This window comes from Mycetomoellerius zeteki, unplaced genomic scaffold (genome assembly GCF_001594055.1).
Source record: "Mycetomoellerius zeteki isolate Tzet28-1 unplaced genomic scaffold, Tzet1.0 scaffold316, whole genome shotgun sequence".
Taxonomy (NCBI): domain Eukaryota; kingdom Metazoa; phylum Arthropoda; class Insecta; order Hymenoptera; family Formicidae; genus Mycetomoellerius; species Mycetomoellerius zeteki.
In genome coordinates, this window is record NW_017257301.1 from 111008 (window position 1) to 130153 (window position 19146).

The window sequence follows — 19146 nt, forward strand, 5'->3', positions numbered from 1 at the left end:
TATATTTATATAATGTCTTTGAGAAATTATATGTTATAATATTTCTCTATTATGATCAATATTTAAAAAGTTATTTGCCATTAAAAAATGCACTTAGTTCCTTTTTCCGAATATTGATCATAATATTGTAAGAATCGACAGAAAGAAAAGACTATGAATTACAGAAATGTTTTTTATTTTCACATTTTATTTTCATATTTTCTAGAAGAAATATAAAATAAATATGAAATACATTTTACTTTTACTTGTACAAAATAAATTGGAAATAAGTTGAAGTAATGTTCAATCATCATCTGATGAGTTTTCATAAGATTTTTTAACATAAATATGTTATAATGAAAACACATTATTATCGTACCATTTTCGTTCAATCTCTGGTAAAAATCTCATTAATGATTTTAAATCATTTATGCCCTTTTTCCATAGATTATATCATTTTCACCACAGGACAATCCAAACACGTTCATATTTAACTAATGTAAGCAACATTAATTCCTTATTTATTTGCGCTAATCTCCAGAAAAGGGATCTAAGTAGATTTGTGCCTTTATTCCGCCAATCCCCCCTCAATTATAGATAATTACAAATAAATTTAACTTCTTGAATTAATCGAAAGAAATCTATTTTTCTAAAGCAATTGAGAATTTATTCTAGATACTTCGTTTTTCATTCTCTCCCTATTTGAATACCTTCATGCACGTTTCCGTGCTACAAGCGATTTCACGCCGTAAATTGGCAGATTACGGTTACGAAATACAAACGAGATGCGTGTTATAGCTACAGGTCGTTACACCGTGCAGTTGCGAGCCATTAATAAGACTACAATTACGAGGCTGTTCTTTCTGCCGTGATCATTTATCAACGGTTTATACCTCATTCTTGAACACCGGCTGCGCGGAATTGTGTTCGGGAAGGCGAAACGCGTCACGAAAGACAGATCTTCCGATTTTTTTTCTCCATTCCAACAACGTGAAATACTTTATATCGGACGTGCAAGGCCTGTAAAGATGGGACTTGCCGAAGATCACTTTTCGTAAAATCTTCCCCCAAAGTGATAATTTCGTCAATTCGCTATGGGTCTCGAATAGTGAAACGTTATGTTTTTTCATGAGAAAAGCTGTCTAAGCTCTTTTATATTGCAAATTAAATTACTGAAAGTATTCATATGTAACAATATTACAGTGGAAAAAAATACAGGATATATGTCAAATTATTATGCTCGAAGGACATTTGCATATCGATGCAATTCATTTTCGTCGGTCTCCTCGGTCGTTCCCTCCTCGTATTAACTATAACGATAAAATAAATTTGCTGACTTTTACAACATGACGAAACCAACATCACACCTTGAATTACTCATGTACATGATATCACGATCGTTCATCGTATTAATTATAACGATAAACTAGTTCGTTGACTGACAAAAATGATGAATACTTCATATTTTAAAATTCTCTTGCGTAAATTTATATTTTAATATTTCTTCATGTTAATTGTAAGAAAATAGATTTTTTTTAACTTTAACAAATTGATAATAGAAATTTTATATTTTAAACATTAATGTATATTTAAATATGTTTATTTATTTTATATGTAAATACATTTCATAATTTCGACGTTTTTAAACTAGAGACAAGATTATTTGAAGAGCTGTCTGTAAGAATGTTGTATCTAACATTTAAATTTTACAAAAAATAAAAAAACATGTAGCATACACACACACACACACACACACACACACACACAAGCAATATTTTCTAAAACATCACTTTTCATAAAAATAATGGTTGTGACGTTTTTTTTTTAGAAAGCCTTTATTTGTTACAACATCAATTGATGCCAATCGATTTATGTTCGGTTCAATTGACTTTTTATCCTTTTCTGATTCTAAGAATTAGAAAAAAAAATATTAAATCGCGTAAATCAGCCATGTAATAACATACTTTAATGGCTTATGAAGTGAAATAGCTTGTCGGATTACGATATAGAAGTTAATACGCAGTTCTGCATTTTTATCGGACATGGTCCAAAATGAGAATCATGGAACATGGAGACGGAATACGAAACAACGCGAATGAAAGGGAACGAGATAGAACTGGAACTTATGCAAAGCTGGCCGCAAAATTCCTGACGTAACTTTCCTACCTAATCCTAGAGCCATAAGACGAGAAAAGGATCCCTCCCATTTTCGCTTTTCAAGTCACAAACCTCCTTCCACTTTTCTGCGTTTATCCGTTTTTATTTTCGTTTACGGAAGGAGAAGTGTTAGTACGAAGCCGAGAAAGAAGAGTAGAAAGGAGAGAGAGAAGAAGAGGAAAATCGACGAAGCTGCGAGAAGCGAGAGCTAAAATATTCAATGCCGACCCTTCATCCTTTTGTGGATAATTATGCTCCTCACAGGTATAAAGAGCTCCGTAGCTTGAAATTAAAAGCACTGGGGATAAACCAGTGCGGGAAGAGCGACTATTCCAATTTCCCGATACGATCGTGCGATTTTCGACCGAGCTCTTGCAATGGTCTCTTTTCGATTGTTAGCATTCTAGCAATGTTTTCCTATCAAGAGATGCACTCATTTCGCGCTCTTGTTTCTGTGGGTTTTGTTCTTTTTGCTACAATTAGTAGTGAATATGTTCTTCATCGATTAATTCAATGATAGAATTTATAACGTTTATAACTTCTATATATACAGGGTGTCCGGAAATTACTGCATCAGAATATCATAGCAAGCTAGAGTGGACTAAATTGAGTCGAAAAGTTCTTTACCATTTTGCAATTTTCGCAATAGTTAATGAGATATTAATTACTAAAAATCGCTGAATATTGGTCTTCAATAATGTTTTACTCAAATACTATCAACTTTACAAAAAAACTACAACAGACAAAAATTGTTTATTTTCTTCTCACAGAACTCTAAAAATTTTTTCAGAATTTTTTATCATCTTTTTATTACTGCATTTTCTTATTTTTACCGACATGAGAAAATACGGTATTAAAAAGTTCTGAAAAAATTGAGGGGATTAACGAAATAAAGGCAAAATTCTACTTAGGCCCTTTTTCCTGAGATTACCGCAAATAAACAAGGAATTGATGTTGCTTACATTAGTTAAATATGAACGTGTTTCGATTGTCCTGGGATGGTGAAAGTGATATAATATTTGGAAAAAGAGCATAAATGATTTGATAACATTAATGAGATTTTTATCAGAGACCGAACGAAAATGATACGACAATAATGTGTTTTCATTACAACGTATTTACGTTAAAAAATCTTACGAAAATTCATCAGATGATTGAACATATTATTTCAATTTATTTTGTACAAGTAAAAGTAAAATGTATTTCATTTTCATTTTGTATTTCTTCTAGAAAAATGTGAAAATAAAAAACATTTCTGCAATTCATAGTCTTTTCTTTCTGTCGATTCTTATAATATTATGATCAATATTCGGAAAAAGGGACTAAGTGCATTTTTTGAATTGCAAATAACTTTTTAAATAATTATCATAATATATAGAGAAATATTATAATATATAACTTTTCAAAGACATTATATAAATATACATTTAATACTGTTCCTATTTGTGGTATAATAAAAATGTAACAATTTATTTTAATTTTTATCAAAATCAAAATTTTGTAATTAGGTCTTTATTCTGCTAATCCTCTCAATTCTGAAAAAAATTTTCAGAACTTTATGAGAAGAAAATAAACAATTTTTATCTCTCACTGTTTTTCTGTAAAGTTGATAGTATTTGAGTAAAAAATTATTGAAAACCAATATTCAGCGATTTTTAGCAATTAACTATTGCGAAAATTGCAAAATGATAGAGAACTTTTCGACTCAGTTTAGTCCGCTCTATTTTGCTATAATATTCTGATGCGCTAATTTCCGGACACCCTGTATATATAATGTTACTCCCGCAATGTATTATTAGACCTTACAATTTTTCACGAGAGAAATACCATTCCTGAATAAAAACACAAGAAAATCGTTTAACGTCGGACACGAAAATCTCTCATTAGGGCCACCATAAAAATTGTAAATGAATTTCACGATATCCAACTTAAAGAAAAGAAAAAAGGAGACTAATCAGACCATATGCTTTTTTTACGCCATTGTGAGAGAATACTGAAAGTGTAAATTTATTTAATGCCCCTTACATATCTTCTTTTTAAGTGCTCACGGGGCACAAAGAGGGTGGGGATAACCTACAACGGCAGAAAATGAGCATTATGAATTCAGGCTTCAAGGCACAATTATAAAGCGGAAATATTTCATGGGCCATAAATAGTGCGTCGGACGTATGTTAAACGTTCGCCGGAACTTTTGACGTAACGCTAAGTTAGTACGGCGACCATTATTTCACAGTCCGGAGCAGAAAATGCATTATAAGTTACGAAATTACTATTGCTACAGTAACGCGGAGTAAGAATTTTTCAAGAATTCATGCCGCTTATACTTGTATTTTACGAATAATTTTGCTTCTCAAAATTTCAAAATTACCGACGACACATAAATCGATTGATATCAGTGCAAAACATTACTTCAGCACGAGACGTGATAATCAGACACTGATATTCTTCTATTTCTCCATTTCGAAAGACGTGTTTCTACGTAACATGAAGTGGAAACCGGACAGCCACATTCAGCGCAAAATATACGACGCGGAAATACGCACCACTAGACAGTTTACTTTCGGCGACGAACAATGGCCAGCTTAATAAAATGTACGGTACGTACAATTACGGATATCATTTATTTCGCGCGGGTGACAACGATGGATTACAACGGCAACCGCAATTTAGATTCTTTGCTGCTGCGATCTCAGTGAGACTCGCCGCGCGGGATAGATTTATTTCCCGCTTTAAGCGCCTAAAAGCCCCTTCCCGGATGCAGATAGGGACGTTGAATGAATTAATCCATACCACATTTGGGTGGTTGTAAGAGTGTTTAAACGGGGCGGGAGGCTGGGGGTGTTGGATGGAGGCCCGCTTGTACAGCAACCGTTGTTTAAATCGTAAGCCGAGCTTAAATTGTCTGCCATCCAATCCTAGGTTTGCGCTTGACTCAAGTTGCAGGCAGGTATAACTCGGCGTTATAACCGGCAGGAAGCATTATGGCTACCATTGTTCACTAATATCCCGCTTCCCGTGTTACCGAAGTTGTTTCTAGGACGCCGATGACAGCTCTTGCACCACGCGCGGTTACGGGACGCAACAAGCAGTAATATCAAAGGCCAAACCCGCGGTTTTAATAGATAGAACTCACAATCAGTCATGTAATCGTGATTCTTATAAAATTTTTCATTTGTCTCATCTGTCCCAATAAAGTGGAAACAATATTAAATATATATTGAGAGAAAATGCGATTAAAAAATAAATATTAAATCTTAAACTTGAAGCTCTTATAAAATATATTAAAAGTGACTTTAATTAAAAACATTCCGCTGCTACTTGTTTATTCCAATTTCCACTAATAGTATTAGTGTAGCTTTAATTTTCTAATTACGAGATCAGAAGGAACAATTTCCTCTGACCTAATTATTTATCGAAAATTTTTAGTTAAAAATAGAAGTGATGAGTTAATCAAACGAAAAATCGTTTCCTCTTCTATTCGTAAAAGTAAAAATAGTCGGTTGTTCGAATGCAACTAAATCCTTCTTTGAAAAGGCAAGGTATAGATAGGTGTATTTACCGATGAATCCAAGTTCGATAGCCTAGTCGACTTAAAATGTCGATCTCTTTGCAAGCTTCTTCGACCTGAGAGTAAATGCAAGTAGATTTGACTTTGCGATGATGACTGACAAAATGAATTGAATACACACGCATATATGAAAGACAAATTGAAATTTTTGTCTGCAATTAAGAGAAATGATCGAAGTTATAATTTATATAATAATTATTTATTTTTTAACATGTAATCGAATTTAATTTGCTGAAAAATATCTTTCCTTTATTTTTGTTCGATAATTAAACTAATATTCATATTTTTATATTGAAGCATTTCGTAAATAACGAATAATTTATTATAAATTACTCAGTTCTGGGGGGCAGCTAATCTTTTTTTTTAAACTCCTCCAAATTTCATACGTTCTCCATGAAACAATTCTCATGTATTTCAATCCTCGAACATAGACGTAACGTACGCAGTTGCACGCACAATAGCGCATATGGACACGACGGAACAGTCTGACATGACAGAGGATTTGCTGCTGCTACGTCAAATCAAGACATCTCTATGCGAGCTATTCCTCTAGATAGGAAGATTCACGTAGCCACATCTGCGAAAGCGCAATGTACATGCAGGTTGAATGATCCGCCAAAATGGACGTAGATAATTATTTTCTCGCAGCATATCCATGTCAAGAAATCGCGGCTTCATCGGGTAATTAGTCAATCACCGCACCCTTGTTTTTTAGCAAGTAGGAGGGGAGGAAGGTTAATTGGACGGTTTGACTTCTACATCGTTGATAATCCTCCCAGATGGTCGCGCCAAGCCCGCAAACCAAACATAGTTCAACCCGGATGGCCATTAATAGACTCGCTGCACCCCAACACGCCACCTTTTTACGTTTGTACGCCCTCCTTCTCTCTCTTCTCGCCTATTCTTTGGCGTATTGCTTTCCCCATTCTTTTCTTCCGCTATTCCTCGGCAATTTCTATGAAAAATGTCGGAGGTGTATGCTGTGCGCTATATCGCAGGCGCCTTTGACTATATGATGACGTGACTAGAACGCACGTCGCGGAAATTGCAAACCGTCCCTATTAACCTTTCTGCCGACTCTTTTCGATTTTACCGCGCCACGCGGTTCATTGGAGTAAAATTGAATCGGCCAACGTGGCCCGGCACAATGAGTCATTTCTCGCCTCGTGTCAAGCAAAAGCGATTTGCTGAAGTGGCGCGCATCTCGTTCCAAGTGTCATTATGCGCTACATTATGTGAACGCGTCGCTTTTCTCTTTTCAACGTGTTTTTGCTATTTGATAGATAGTTATTTATATTTTCCATACAGATATATCATTTCATTATATGATAAACTGTTAAATTTATAGTGTCAAATATAACCATTGTTTTAGTATAAAATAACGACATGATTGAGTAGGAGCAGTGGCGACTCACGGTAGGTTAAATTTGACACTATAGATTTAACAGTGTATATACAAAAATAATTATATATATTGTATATTTATACAAAATTATATGGTATATATATATATGTATATATAGATTTTTTACTGCTATTTTTTACTTATATAATGTTAAATGGAAACGAATGATTTCAACAATTTCCACAAACGTTGAACGTTCCATCAGCACCGATGGATGAGGATGTCGGAAGTTTCAAGCACCAACTCAATGCGAAAAGACAGAGAGACCGCACCGAAGACAGAGAGATCAGACGGAAAAAGAGAGCGCAACGTTTTCGAATCAGGACATTAAAGGTTCGATATTTCCCAAGAGTCGTGCGAAATCCCTTAAGAGAGGTCAGTTATTGGCAGCGCAATTCAATCAAAAGATCAAACATCGAGGGTCCTCTCGCCTCCTACATAGAGAGTTACTCAGAAATCATAACGGCCATCTTCTCTCACTTGATCCATCATTATTTCCAAAACGTGTTTTCGCAAATTCGCGCCAAGTTGAAGGACAAATTACGTTTCCGTAGAATTCCCTTTAAGGGAATGAAGAAAATTGCTCGAGAAAAAGTTCTTTTTTTGTAGGTAAACAAATCTCGCAAATTCGCAAATTCGCAACTCGAGCGTTCCATTTCAGTAAATTCCGCTTCGAAAATTCAGGATATTGAACCGGATTGCGAGAAAAGTAATTGAAGTAACGGATTACGGGTTACCTACGGCTAATTAAAGCCGACATGGTGCACGGCCGCGCATCGTAATGAAGCACGCGTGAGAGATTCCGCGGAGTACGTAATGTCGGTAATTTGCGCTCGCGGCAGCCATTAGCGGTGGTAATTTGCAACGAAAATAAATACTTTATTTCGTTTGCCAGCCTTCGCGCCCTCTACGCAACCGTGGACACGATGCGGTCAGCGCGTTAATAAATTTGACGCGAAACGGCGAAAGCAGAAACGTTGCGCTTAATGCGCAGATAGGCATTTGTGGGCTAATCATTCGGGAATCATCGATTTATCGCTCGACGGTCGACGAAGTAAATTAAAAGAGCAGGTGCGCCGATTATTAACGCTCGTTACCGCGTCTCTCTGAATACAGTTAGCTGTATGTATGTCGTTAACATCAATCATCGTCATTGGCGTTTCACCCCCGGTTACACGACGTTGATGAGACACGCGACACAGCATTAATACCGCGTAACATCTTGCGGGCGTTGTACGCATCTCGCCACGCTGCAAATCTATGCTCTCTAAATAATATCGCGGCTTGCTGTCATGATATTTCTTATGTAGCTTGCAAAATCCTATAATAACGACCAGTATTTATCATTTATCCGCTTACTGATATTATGCTAAATATAGACATTTACAAAAATTAAAAAGATTAATTTTTTGTATGAAATAATGCAAGATTGTTAAAAAAAATATATCGTATTTTTTTCCCTCTGATCGTTATATCAGATTATAGATATTTTATTCTGAACGTTGTGTTTGTGTGTGTGTGTGTGTGGACGAAATAAAATTATTAAATATAGTTAATTGAAAAGTGTGAATTATCGAGTGGATGATTAATACGAATTATCTCATTCGAAAGTTTAATATCTAAAATCCGACCTGTGATTTTTACGTGAAGTTGAATCAAAAGAATCTTCAATTGTGTCTATGGATGCTATCGCTGTTCCAAGTAATCTCACATTAGCCTAGTTACCAGCAAAACGTTTCCAAGCCACCCAGTAGAAGAGTTTCCGGGCGCCTCGCTTCTTCTCTCGTCGTTTCTCTTCTTTCTCCCTCACTTTCTGGCTCCATTACACCCTTACTTTGGCTGCTTACCAGAATCACTTCGAGAGACTCCTGGTATTTTCGTACCGCTCTGGTTCAACAGTCTCAACGACCATAAGCCGCTACTCCTATTTTTCTGGTCGAGATAGAGTGGATATAAACAAAGATCCGATAAAGATTTTAGTTCCTCGAGCAATTCTAAACAACGGGAAATCACTTTTACACATCTATTTTTTTTAACTTAAACTCATTTTTGTTAACTATTATAAAAGGATTATATAGAGTTAAATTCTCTAAATTAGTCTAAATAAACGATGCTCTGTCAATTTTTTGAATATGAGAAAGCACTTTCGTGATTCTGAAAATAAAAAAACATTTTGAATATTTGATTTATAAACGCTGGCACGTTAAAACATGAAATACAAAATATCCGTCATCATACAAGTTATTTTTAATAGTTTAGTTGTACAGAATGCCGCAATTTTGAGTAAATATTTGATGGATTAATTCATCCACAGATGAAAAATATTGTTGGTGAAAGTTTAATCTCATGGCCGCAGGAATAGTTAGATTGTCTACGAAGAGTGAAGGAATATTTAATGTTATCTATATAAAAATGCACATATGTATCTTTGTATATTTCTAGTTTGATTAAATAATTCCAGTACAATTTTTCTTCAATAAAACATGACTTTATTGTTTTCGTGAATGTCGATAATGGTACTGATAGCTATCTATTACATATTTCAATGTTCAATGCCATGTATCTATTACAGTCCATTATTTACACAGTTAAAATTATTTTTAACGTAAAATTTCGCACAGGGCTTAATCGACGTATTCTCAGGGTTGTCTCGACATACTTAATTATTTCGTGAGATTATCGCATTAGGTACGTACATTCAAGGCAGTAAGAGCATTAGTTCTCGTTCTTGTCTCGTTTATCCCCGACATGCGGGTGGACGCTTTCGTTCTGGATGTTCTCGAAATGACTTGACGTCGATAACGTTGACAGATCGAAAGATAACGAACGAAAGCACTAATACTCGACTCACAGCTATCTATCCATCATTATTCGCTTTCGTTAATATCATCATTCACATCTGGGTAATACGCGAATCTGCCTTTGTTTTTGCTAATTAATCACTTTTAATAGCATCAATCATCGAGTTTATTTGAAAATTTTATACACTGAGAAAAAATATATTAAATTTTAATTAATATTTGAATAGTGCTAACTAAACATTTATTTACAGTAAATAAATATTTATTCGATAAAAATAAATAAGAGTTAAATCAAATTGATGGTTTTACACGAAATAAATATATATTTATATTTAATAATTAATTGACACTATTTAAATAAGTAATTTCTTAAAATTTAGTATATATTTTTTTTAGTGTATTACACCCAGAGAAAGGTTTCTTTGATTAAAAAAAATGTTTCTTTGTTATACGGTTAAAGAAAAAAATTTTTTTATTTGAACATTGTTTTTGAAACCAAATAAATTTTTTAATTTGATTTTAGAAAATGATGCTCAAAAATCAAAGAAATGACGTTCAATTCAAAGAAATTTTGCTTTAATCGTATAACAAAGAAACATTTCTCTGAATCGAAGAAACCTTTCTCTGGGTGTATCATTAAGCGTGAGATATAAAGCGTGATTTTATAAAAGCGTTATTTAAAATCACAAAAATAAGAAGAATCATTCTTATTCAACTATTCATGTTGATTCTGGTTAGAAAAATGTATACAAAATCATATTTTTAATTATTAATAAATATACGGGTGCGCGAAATAAAATTTTATTTGTGCGACGAGAGATTTGTAGATAAAAATAACTTAAAAAAAACTCACGAAGGAAACACGTTCTGGAGAAAAACAGAGCAAAGGCTATTGATCCAAGAACGGCACGTTTCTACGAGTCCGAGGAAATCGGTTTAGAAACCGGAAGGGAACCGCTTTGATCGCGTTACCGGCTCGATCTCACGGATTATAGTCGATCTCCTTCTCCCCTTTTTCGCTTTTTATCTCCTTTCCTATCCCTTATCCGTGTACGGTCTTCTCGCCAAACTCGATATTTCGACTTCAACCCTAACCTGGCTCAAGGAAACCCTCAGCTTGACTTACCTCGTAAAAGGATTTGCGGCAAACCTTGAATTTGACTTGATTTTTTGTGCAATGCATATTAGCTTTTTAAGTGTCATCTGCATTAAATAAAATCCATTTTAAATAATCTATAAGCTACGTTAAATTCCAAGAGAGAATTTTATTGTATATTATTTTTATACGTATATTTTAATCTTATATTTTATGTGCTTTGATTCTTTAAATATTTTTCATTACATTATACAAAATTATAGATAAAACTATATTCTAATTCTCTATATCACGAATTTATGATATAGTTTTATCTATTTATAATTTTATATGTAATGAAAAATATTATATATAATGTAATGTATTATGTATAATATAATAAAAAATATAATAAAAATTCGGTCTGAAATCTTAACATTAAAAATAATTATTATAGTGTACTGAGTCCGTTTTTATAATATACAAAATTTATATGCGAAGTGTAGTGTTGAATGAATATTTCATTTTTTGAACGAATTTTCTGAATTAGTTGTGGGCAAAATAATGAATTTTCGGCTCACGCTATATTTCTCACGGTGAGGACATTCGCGAAATCCCACTGTAGGCTGTCTGTCTACAGTATTTGATAAACGAAAGGCAACATCTCCGGGCGGAGACAGCAAGATATCTTCGCTGACTTTTGCCTTTGGTGTCGTTGACATTTCCCATCGGGCCCGCGGCTTGGCATTTCTACCCCGAGACCGCAAAGGCGCATCTTCGAACGAACGACCCGCCTCGACATTCACTTTATATGCGCGAGTATATGCCGCTACTTGATACCCAACGCGTACTGGAACGCACTGCGAGTGTTGAGACATACATATTGAAATAAAATACATGACGCACTTCGTGACACATTAATATTCAATTTTTTTTCACGAAGTTGATTTTCAAATATAATACTTCCGGTTAATTAATTTTTATCGCAGGAATTAGAAGGATAGATTGCAGCAAGAAATTGTTATCTCGTAGGAGAACAATGTAAATTACACCGCGAATCGTTGGTTTACACGGAAAATGCGAATTTTGAGACAGATATACAGAATACAGTTATATAGAATAGTGAAGTCCACAAAAGTTTACGCGTTCATGATTTCTCGCGTATCGATTTCGGAATGAAAATATTTGCGCACTTATTGTGTACAAAACTCTAGCAGCTAACACACTTCGCGTATCGCGTCCATCGTTTTACCGTCGATTTTAAATTCATTTGAACGCGGAAATAAAAATCTCGCTCAATGCGCAGGTCGACCCCGTTCCTACTGCACGTTTTCTTCAGTACACCAAAATACGTGGAATGGAAAAACAGCAGAATATTTTTCATGCTACATGTCGATCAGAATAGGCATTTGTATTCATGCTGAGCTCGCAATATATATTTCCGAAATATTACTTCAGGAGCGAAATATTGATTCTTGCGGTGAATATATGAGTTATCGGTGAATGTATGAGTTATAGTGAATATATGAGTAGATATTAATTGTAGCTTTGTTGTTTATGGCATATATCGCGCTTTCATGCGAGATGATAATTAACTTATCTTCGAAGAATATTTCGTATACGTCTGGATTCGTATACAGCCTAGAATCTCCATCGTAAACGTTATCTGAGCATGTCTAATAGTCGTATACGGTCGCGGTCATGGTGTATATGTACACGTATAAAGTTAAGAACGTTAGATAGGATATATGCGTACACATAGTGATAATAATTAAACTTCAGTACGGGCTTTGTGTAGCCGCAACGTAATGCATCTCGAAATCGTAGAATAACATCAGTTCTGGTCGCATATCGTGATCTGTAGCCGCATGTTGGGCTATAAACCAGCAAGTGTACGATAGTTAAAACCGCTAGATAAGTTACTCAGTATCCTCCCCGTAGATTCTTAATATTTCAATTAACTTTCGTACCTGAGTATTAAGTCCAGAAACGGAGAAGAATTGCAGCACAACGTTCGTTTCCAAAAAAAAGAGAATTCTAAGAATTGTTAAAAAGACTTCTAGCTAGAATTGTACAAAAGATTATCTGTTAAAATAGTAATGCGCAACCTTTTTAAGGATCATTTTTAGAGAACCATTTTTAGAAATAAATAAAATCTTTCGGATCGCATAATGTTTATTTCGTTGCATAAAATATAAAATATAATTTTATATTTTTATCTATGAGTTGGCAAGCCACAAAAAATTTACAGGTGGGGGACCACATTCACCCGATAGACATTATACTATATTAAAGAAACAAAATAAACCAGTCAAATATTACGCACAACGTATTTTTACGATGATCAAATGTCTGCATTATCGCAAATAATAGGATGCGGGCCTGATATGGCGTGACGCACATTGGCGCTTTTTCAAACGAGCACGTTTTATTAATTTTCCCTTGTTAGAATTTATACCTTTAATCATAGTTCTCGATCATCGTGGCTCACCGTTGTAACACTGCGGACGGTCTCGCCATCCCGCTGAATTATTCCTCGGAAGGATCATATTTCTTCCCGCATACGCTGCATTTCAATTGGTCCGCCTTGTACGCGTTACCTCAAAACTTCCGCGGTTTCCATCGTGCATTTTATTATGGCGCATCGCGCGCATTCTATCTTGCCGGGTATTAAAATAACACCCCACCGCCCTTTCGCGGCTGCCGCAACCGAATACATAATGCGTCTTAAGTAAATGCCTCCCGCAAATTACGAAGGCACGGGAGAATTCTGATTACACTTGCGTAAAGTGCGTTAATATTTCGCCGCTAATAATTAATCGTTCCGCAAAATATCCATATTAAGTATTCATCTAAAAATATATGAAGAAAGAATGATTTTGTTTGATGTATTTAAATACAAACCTAAAAATAATTTTGTTGGGCTATCAATAATTATGTAGGATGCTCAAATTAAAACATCAAAATTTTTTGCAGCATTGCTCATACCTGAGAAATTCCTACGTAATTATTTTAATCCAGCAAAAATTATTTTCAGATACCTTAATAAATTTTTAAATAGTTCAGCAAAATCGTTTTTCCCGTGCACATTGTATATATTTTAGGCTTTCGCTATATAGTTTACACCACAAGTTATATCCCAGAAAGCACTAATTTTCCTCATTTTCTCGATGAAACGTGTTTTACGTAACGGCGTACTCTCTGCTCGAGTTCCTGCGGGAGCCCTTAAGAGAGGTGGGCAACGACGGTAACTGGCGAGACGAAACTGAGGGCAGAGAGTGGAAGGACGTTTTCCTTGGGCCGATGCACGTGGGATTTTCTATGACCTAGGGCCTCCTACATTCTGTTTTCTCTTCACGTCGTCGCTCGCACCTGCGCCGACCCGCGGAGTTTCGGTATCAATGAAAATAATGCGTTGCATCGATCACTATGTACATCTCAATATCGACCGTAACATTCTGGTCTGTGTATTGCAAATAAAATGGTTGAGGAAGAAGATCGGTCAAGCTGCCTGGGTTCTTCAGAATTTCCGCTCTAAGAAGTACACTACTTTCCCGGATAAACGGACTCATTTGTTTTCTTTATAACGCTTCTCATGCAACTGTGAAAAATGCTCCGTCGGGCCCGCAGAATAAATTCTTTGTTTATCTACGTTGTTCACCAAAGCCTGTGTTTCTAATTAACGGCATCGAATTTTTTTGTGCGTATGCGATGTAAACAAGTTTTTTATACGTGTACTTTTCGTGTAATATTAACAATACTCATAATGGCAATTAGATATCCATTAGTGATTGTTTAAATATTCGCTTAATCTTACAACCATTAGTGATGCGATATAATTATTGTTATCATCATGTGCAAATAGAACCAGGAAGTAAAAACAGATTGTTTTTTTTCAAATATAACTGAAATACGTTGTTATTAACGTACAAACCGGTTTTTCATTTCACGGTTTCTTCTACTATCGTTTCAGATCGTACATATCATGGTGGAATTAATAAGGTGAAATTAGAGATGAAAATAACCAAATTTTACGATAATTTACTGGGTAATTTACCGTAAATTAGTCAGTAATTTATGGAGGCTGGTAAAATGGTAATTTAAAAAAATTATAAAAATAAAGTAATTTGAAATAAGAGTACATTTAGTCATTAAATTAAAAAATTTAGAAACACTTTATTTAATTTAAATTTTTATTTTGATACTACATATTGATATAATAATTAAGAAACTATGTAGGTACGTAGTAACTAGAGAAACTTCAAATAAATTATTAAAATTTGAAAACAAAAAGTGTGACAAGTACAGTAGTCTTAAACTATATTTTTCATACCTTATAAACTTATAAAATTAAATAATAGAAATAGAAGAAAAAAAATATATCATCGTGTAACTTTTCAAATTATGTGATTTTAAGAAATCACGTACTGATTTAGAACAATCCATTACGTGATTTACATGTTTTAATTACATGATTTCGTTATGTAACTTTGTGTGACGTAATTTTTTTAATAGGGTACGTTTAGATTTAGCCCTGTTAATCTATCAGTGATTCCTATTAGGAATATTGAATGATTGTATAATTTTATACAATACATAAGTACGAAAATACAGTCTATTTGTGCATAAAACTATAAGAAACAACAAATTTTACCAAAATTATCAATAAATTACCATTTTACTCTAATTTTACCGTAAGTAATTGTAAAATTGAATTTGACAGTAATTTTGCATCTCTAGATGAAACATTGCGTATAATGGCGGTAGCAATACTGGAAATAAAATGTGTCCCAATATGCACTTTCAGACGTATAATAGCGCTGGTTATACTGGAATAACCAATCAAATGTTACTCAAATTCTTTCTCCTACTGTGCATCCACGGGAGCGCTTCACCTTATTAATTCCACCATGGTACGTATTAACATTCCACAAAGTCCACGCAAATCTCAGCGTAGCCGTCAACGCGCCACCCGCCGTCTTGTTCCCAAAGTCAGCATCCCCGTGGTGCCCTCCCCTCCTCTCGACGGGGGTTGAATTTATAACGAGTGCTGCCGAATTTATGAGACGGTCTTTTCCCGAACGGGGTGCGAGCCAACGGAGTTGTGCGGGGGAAGGCCGGAACTAGCAGGAGTTACTGTCAGAGCCGATGGAAAGTTGGAACGGAGAGCAGGGCGAGGGTTCGAAGGGAGTAGGGAGGATAGGTGCAAATGTAGACTCTAATCCGAGGCCGCGGTGAGCCATCGACAGCAAGATTTATCTCGACGAGGTTGGCGGTGCCAACCATCCTTTGCCATGCTCCTCCATCGTCCTTCTCCTTCTGATCGCCCTTTCCGCCACTTCCCCGTGGAAATCCCTCCATTTGACGTCCTGCTCGAATTCAGTCCGGAGAATTCCGGAGAATTAAATTCAGCCGCGAGGTGGTTAGCAATATTTTATGTTCTTACTTTGTTCTATCCCATGGCTAGAACCCTGTCTCTATCCTCGCGTCACATTTCCGCGACTATCACCATGTACAACTACGTTATATAATATACGCGTTAAAACTGGAATACGAACACGACGTTTTTATAAAATTTTATTATACCATTTATTTTCCAAATACATTCTTCGCGAATGTGAGGCATGTTCATACGCACCAACGAGAATAAACATCAATGTAGTACATAAAAAAGATGAAAAAATAGAGGAATACATAATAGATAAATAAATAATAAATGATGAAGGGAACAAACAAAATAAAATGTCTAAATCAATATAGGTACATCAATAATAATAAGGCATACTATAGAAAATAAATATATTATTTAAGTACCTATAGAGGAAAGTGGAAATAGCGAATACCTAATAGGGAAAAAGTTAAATAAAGCTGAATATTATTTATAAATTAATAAAAATCTTTATTCGAAAGATATTGTAGTTATTTGACTTTAAAAAACATTAATTAACATTCATATATTATTAATATAAACTGTAACAAAAAGCAAAAATTCTTATCGTTTGGAATTATCATCACTACGCGGTGCAATGCCAAATCAGTTTTGTTTTTTATTTAAAATTGTAGTTTATATTAATAATATATATTAACGTTAATTATATTGTAATTCAAAAATGAATATCTTTCAAATAATGATAATTATATAATTGATAAGTAAAGCATCGAGATTTTATTTAACTTTTTTTTTTAATAAGTCCCAATATATATATGTATTCACAATTCCCCCATTCTCTTCTATCATCAAAATCATCGGAAACATGTAATGATATTTATTTTAAATAGCGTGTGTATTCTATAATCATGTATTACAGGGCGGCACTAAAGCATATATCGAATTATTACTGAATACGAGAAATGAGAGATTAGCATCACTCTAATATACTGTAATAATATTGTTTGCGTTTACTCCGTGTTTGTAATATTACCCTACATTATTCTCTACGCTGATTAGATACGAACAGAGAATGCAGTATCAGTCATATAAATATTTTCCAAGAGAATCTCGACGAGCTGTGATTGTACTATAGTCAATACTAGAACTTTCTGTGCTCTTCGCGGAAAATCGAGTCGATTCGATATTAATTCCCGTGTAAAGCTGAAATGGCAATCCCTCTATGGTCGCGCCTGCCACGAGCATAACCCGCATCCATACTCTCACATATTTCCCTGTCATGCCTTCGCCCTTCGGCCAAACTAATCGAATGAATAAAATAGCGGGTGTTAACGAACAATTCGGGTCCCACTTGGTCGCGGCATGAAACTTTGCTAATGGAATCGCATCCGCTCGTAAAGGAAATATTAAATGCTCGTCCTGTACGACCACAGTGTCAATCCTTTGATGCGTTGCATGGATAAAAATGCGTCGAAAAATTCTATGAATTATAACGAATATTCGAGGATTGATAGTTTGAATATTATACATTCATATTTTAAAATCTTTTTCAAAATTAAAAACTTTTTTCCTGCAAATTTGTAAAATTTATTAATGCAGTTAATACAAATCTTTTTTATTAAATATATTTTTCTAAAAGTTACCAAATAATAGTAAAAAGTGCATTACCAAATATTTTACGTTGAAAATTTTCTTACATTATGAGCAGTGAAATTGGAGCGAGATAATATGACTAAAATAGCAATTAAGGAGCCAAGAATTGCAGGGAGGTAAGCGGAAATACGAGCGCACTTTTTTTTTACTTTTCCCGCATGAACGTTCCCCGTCTTTTCTTCACGGAGCGAATTTAAAGCAGATTTACGAGGGAAGCAAATATTAATAGGGGCTCAGCGTCAAGACCGACATTAATTAAACTGATATGAAAGAAAGCATACTTATTTTACTTCTTGCGCGCGATGTAAAAGTTAACGCAAACAGTCGCCTACTTTACACGGACACACAGAGGGAGATCAAAACGATAGTTTTAAGTACCGAAGTCGAGTATTTACACGGAAGTACGGGAACTTCCGACAGACGCGCTTCGTTCGGGCGAAGCTGCCTTCCGGGTCAGTGGACTTCTGATAACGCTTGATTAATTTCGTAAGAGCTTACGCTCGCATTCGGCAAAGTTAGGCTAAACGGATTGTCGTCCGGCCGGCGTGGCATGGTCTGATGTACAATGCACGTACAATTCCGGCACTAACGTGTCGCGGACTGACGGGGTAATGTGATTCTGCGTGGCGAGTTGAGGGTCAGTATCTCCCGTCTCTCAACTCGACACGTCTCTACTGAGTAACCCATTTCTGACTCCGTCGGAATAATCCTCGTAGCAAGATACGCTCTTCTCGAAACTACGGATACATATTGCTACAAATGGATAGTCGGTTTAAATTCGAGATTGATAACCGTAAATCGACTCCAATATGCTTATGTCCGAATTAATACCTCGCTATTTAATTACAATGAAATAATAATTTTGCTGCTATCGGATTCGCAAAAAAATAAAAATAAAAAGATTAGAAGGATAAAATTTTATAATAAAAATAGTAGAAATAATTTAAAAGTTATATGAGTACATATGATAATGTTTCTGTACTTATAGATAATAATAGAAAAGATAAAGATTAAATAGGATATAAATATAATTAACATTAACTGAAGCTTGAAATTCTTTTATTACGCTTATAATAAATTAAAAAGATCAGAATCTGTGTGTGTGTGTGTGTGTGTGTG

The 19146-nt window shown here is 34.8% G+C and overlaps 1 protein-coding gene across 4 annotated transcripts in view; it reads right to left on the minus strand.

Annotated features, from left to right (window-relative positions):
* Scgdelta (sarcoglycan delta) overlaps positions 1 to 19146 on the minus strand; it is a 100546-nt gene that overhangs the window by 28678 nt on the left and 52722 nt on the right. The window lies entirely within an intron of this gene.